The 5,000-nt window shown below is 44.0% G+C and overlaps 1 protein-coding gene across 1 annotated transcript in view; it reads left to right on the top strand.

Annotated features, from left to right (window-relative positions):
* The window catches only part of npr1b (natriuretic peptide receptor 1b), a 133,375-nt gene that overhangs the window by 101,877 nt on the left and 26,498 nt on the right, over positions 1-5,000 (top strand). The window lies entirely within an intron of this gene.

Here is a 5,000-nt window from a genome sequence, read left to right as displayed (position 1 = left end):
TTTTCATCAGAAGCACACGCGTGGAACTGTGCAGTCTTTCTTACGATCGCCCCCAGCGAGTTTGAAGATATCGCACCTGACGCATGCATATCGCTGCCGTATCCAACACACGAAATTGACATTAAATACGCATGTTAACACGTTTATGAACGAATCGTGCACGCGCAAGCGTATCCTACAGCAAGCATGCCGAGAGCCTTACTATGCCCACTCTTACTATGCCCCCTCTCACTATGCCCACCCTTACTATGCCCACTCAGTACTCTTACTATGCCCCCTCTTACTATGTCCAGTCTTACTATGTCCACTCTTGCTATGCCCCCTCTTACTATGTCCAGTCTTACTATGTCCAGTCTTACTATGTCCAGTCTTACTATGTCCGTTACTATGTCCATCAGTACTCACTCTAACTATGCCCATCAGTACTCTTTACTATGCCCACTCTTACTATGTCTACTCTAACTATGTCCACTCTTACTATGCCCAATCTTAATATGCCAGTCAGTACCCACTCTGACTACTATGACCGTCACTACTCTTACTATGCCCGTCAGTACTCTTATATGCCCACTGTTACTATGCCCACTCTTACTATGCCAGTCAGTACCCTCCCTTACTATGCCCGTCAGTACTCTTTACTCTGCCCACTCTTACTATGCCTGTCAGTACTGTTACTGTACTATAGATTTATGACATTCATTTTGTATAACCTTTAAATCAATTCTTAAAGGGACAGTTTGGTCAATTTCAACATGCAGTTGTATTGCTCATGCTACCCTTGACTTGTCAGTACCTGGTGATGCCACATTTTTCGGCTCAGCCCTTTCCGAGATATGAGCAATTCTAATGGGGGCAGCGTTTGTTTACATTTTTAAAAAATGAAACATAGGCCAACTCCAAATATTTTCCCAAAAGGTACTGCTGTTTGCTAGTTGTCTGCTGATGTTTTATAACCTTTTGGATGTTTTTGGGAATAAATAAAAATGTTTATTTGAAATGTAAACAAAGAGCTGCCCCCATTACAATGACCAGGATCTCGGAAACGGCTGAAGAAGAAGAAGAAAAAATCTCAGGCACTGACAAGTCCAGGGTAATGTGAGCATTACAACTGCATGTTGAAATTGACCAAACTGTTCCTTTAAAGTGTTCATCTTTCACCTGACATGTTTCGACGGGGAAACTGCCGTCTTCATCAGAAGGTCACATGGATGTGTGACCGGCTGTTGCCTCTTACTGCAGATGGGGTCGCCGGGGGGCCTGTTCACTACTTGCTGAAAGTGCTCAACTACATCATAGCAACATTGCTATGACAGTACAGAGAGCCTTAAGTAACAGGTTAAGACATAGCCATTACAATTTTGGTGACAGTAAGGTTATAACATAACAGGCTCTGCGCTAAGGGGCAAAAAAACTGCTGACGTTGTGGAGGTGTGAGCTTCCTGTCAGTATTGACAGGTTGGTCACACCTCTTGCTGTTAGAGTTGTGGCCTGGGAATGGTGGTCCAGGTGTGAGACAGCATGTCTCATGCATCATGCCTGCTCATGGTCAGAGATCAGAGATACGTCATTCTAGTTATTTTCCGGTATCCACTTTATGTCAGGTGAACGCCTTCGGTTAGGAGACCTTCTGAGTCCTGAGGTTGAGAGAATAAAACAAGTTAATTTCCACATCTGAAGATGCTCCGGTGATTCCTTTCTTCCCCTGCATTTACCAAGTCCTTTCCTGAGACACACCAGATTGTGAAGTGCAGGAGCGCGGAGGATATCTCTCTTTGCTATGTAAATAAACGGAGTCTCCTTAGCGCTGTAGATGGTGGTTGGGCTGGGCTTTCTCAGTATACTTGCGATGACGGAATAGCCAGGCCTCACCCTCCTGTATGGCTTTCAGGCCGACCAGAACGGAGCCGGTGTCGGTGCTCGCACCAGTTACGTTCGGCACTAAAGTGTTTGTCTGCGAACGGCCAGTGTTCATACCGGGCTCTGAACTTTTTCCGCACGTGACTGCGTTACCCGGATGAACCTGCTGACGACCACGCTGTCGTCACGGTTCGCAGAGAAAAACCTGGTATTTTGCGGTTCGCATCGCGAACCAATTTTCCGGTTCGCGAACGCAAATATCTGTGGCGTGAACACGACGGTCGGTTCGCGATTAGGTGCGGGAACGGGCTCCAGCACGGTTCTCAGTCGGCCTGAATGCGCTACTAGTGACGCAACACCTTCATCGTTGCTTCTGCTTCTAGTCAGGCCAGGAGCAGTACAAATATCGTTTCTGAGCTCCAGAGACATCGGGAACTCCTCCCACTTTGTCGGGTAGCAAACAACCTATAGCAAACGAAGGGAGGCGGGTCAACCATTCCGTTTGGGAAATGTTCATTGTTATGCTCGTGGTCAGACCAAGTCTCAAAGAGATTTTGAAAGTCGATGATTATCAGGCTAGTGAACACACTTCACACTGAACATTCGATAGTACCAAAAGCAGTGCATCCTATTGAAAGAAATGGTGTCACATTAAGTGACAAAAAGATGAAAAAAAAAACAATGTTGCAGCGGGTAGATTGATAAATGCATAATAAAATTAGTTAAAAATATATGACTATGTCTGCCAGTGCTGACTTCAGTTGTATGTCTCTCTGTCTCTCTGTCTGTCTGTCTGTCTGTCTGTCTGTCTGTCTGTCTGTCTGTCTGTCTGTCTGTCTGTCTGTCTGTCTGTCTGTCTGTCATCAAAGACCAGACTTACCGTAATTTAATGCCGAAAGACCAGACTTCATTAAAGGCCCAAAGACCAGACTTTATTAAATGCCCACCTATTACTCCTGTCAGTGCTCACCTCACCTCTCTTCTCATCTCTCGCTCTCTGTCTGTGTCTGTCTGTCTGCCTGTCTGTCTGTCTGCCTGCCTGCCTGTCTGTCTGTATGTCTTTCTGCCTGTCTGCCTGCCTGCCTGCTTGCCTGCCTGCCATCAAAGAGCTGACTTATATACCCATTAATACCCATTTCTAATAATAATAATAATAAATAATAATAACTTGGTTTTATATAACGCCTCTCAAGTAACCCAAGGTGGCTTTACAAAAGGAGAATGGGCAGGGGAATCGAGGGAGAAGAGAGGAGGAGGTAGATGTGGGGTTGGGGGGCAGGGTTGTTAAGGACCATAGGCCTCAGTGAATAAAGTGTGACACACTTCTAGGCTAATGCTAATCAGTCCTCCTTCATGACTGTCTGCTTGGTTAAATTTGTACAGTATTAAAATATTGCAGCAGGTACAGACCCGGCTGCAGAACCAAGTTGTTGGACGGCCATTTGATGGAGTATGGGGGGGCACCTTAGCGGGGTCAGAAAATGTTGTATTTCTTAGATGAAATTTCCTGCATTTTAATCAAATTGTGGGCTCAGTTTCAACTCTATAAGGAACAGTACTTTTGTTTCTAAATACGGGACAATTCCATTATTTCAAGGGATCTCTGTTCACTTATTATTTCACATTTAGGTCTACTGACAATGTCTAAATAGTGTAGCCTATTCATGTATTTCTTTATTAGGGCTATGGTGGTTAAGCATTGGTGGCCTTTTAACTTGTACTTTATATTTACGGTATTTAGAAGAAAATACAAATTTGTTGCATATTAATGACCATATCAGCATGTTTAGGTGAATAGGCCCAGGGGGGGCACAGCAGCTTGGTTGGGGGGCGCCGGCCCTGAGCAGGTAGATGATAAATCTATAATAAAATGAGGTAAATATGACTACGTCTGCCAGTGATGACTTCAGTTGTACGTGTGTCTGTCTGTCTGTCTGTCATCAAAGACCAGACTTCTTTTAACGCCGAAAGACCAGACTTTATTAAAGGCACAAAGACCAGACTTCATTAAATGCCCTCACCTATTACTCCTGTCAGTGCTCACCTCACCTCACCTCTCATCTCTCGCTCTCTCTCTCTCTCTCTCTATCTCTCTGTCTCTCTCTCTCTCTCTCTCTCTCTCTCTCTCTCTCTCTCTCTCTCTCTCTCTGTCTGTCTGCCTGCCTGCCAGCCTCCCATCAAAGAGCTGACTTATATACCCATTCATACCCATTTCTAGGCTTGTGCCAATCAGTCCTCCTTCATGACTGTCTACGTGGTTAAATTTGTATCGTGTTAACCGTGCCCCCCATTTCTGTCTGTCATCAAAAGGATTGACTCAATTAACTACCTGACAAGAAAATGTTCCAAAGTGACAGATTTCTCATCCTCCTCCTAATTCAGGGAGCCCGTTTGATGGTTTTGGAGAAATTAGCTGTGCCTAGTTAGCGCTGTTGCGCACTTGGGAACTCTCTATAATTGTAAATCCTCCATAATTCCTTGTAGGCGCATTTTGTTGGACGTAACCGTTACGTCTCTCTGTGAAGCTAGTGAAATGAGAAACCGTGCTGTGCTTGACTCATTCGTTTTATTGATGCAATTATTCTCTTAGTATCGGATTCCTTTAGTGCCGCACTGTGTATTTTCCTTGTGTAAAATGTGTCAAAAGATAACTGCTTTTGAGTTAATGTCAAATAACATACAGTACTTTTACCAGTAACATGCTGCATGTGAGACAGGAAGACATGCATTACCTGTCATCAAAGTGTCATTATTTTATTATAACAATTATTTTGAGTTAGTTGTCAGGTAATACCACGCCACAGCAGAAACTATATCATTTAGTTATTTCATTTGGGGGGACCAATGAAGGCAAAACAGCAGTCAAATAGTTGCAAAGAGACAGTTTTGTTCAGATTCAGATATGCTTGTTCTCTCATCGTTGTAAAGACTCGACTACACCGTAGCATTGGCATTGACATTATCTAGAGCCTTTAAGGTGGGGTTGCAGGTTAACCATTTTAAGAATCTGTACTATTATGACATCACGTTGGGTGCTCCCCAGGCTCATAGGAGTCTATGTAGAATCTTAGGTGCTGTTTCCACGTAGCAGGATATTTTTTAGCAGGGTATTTTTTTCTCGTGTTGAGGTGTAACGCAACATG

This window comes from Engraulis encrasicolus, chromosome 5 (assembly GCF_034702125.1).
Source record: "Engraulis encrasicolus isolate BLACKSEA-1 chromosome 5, IST_EnEncr_1.0, whole genome shotgun sequence".
In the NCBI taxonomy this organism is placed as follows: Eukaryota; Metazoa; Chordata; class Actinopteri; order Clupeiformes; family Engraulidae; genus Engraulis; species Engraulis encrasicolus.
Note: the sequence above shows the minus strand (reverse complement) of the source record. Positions and strands in the feature narration are given on the sequence as shown.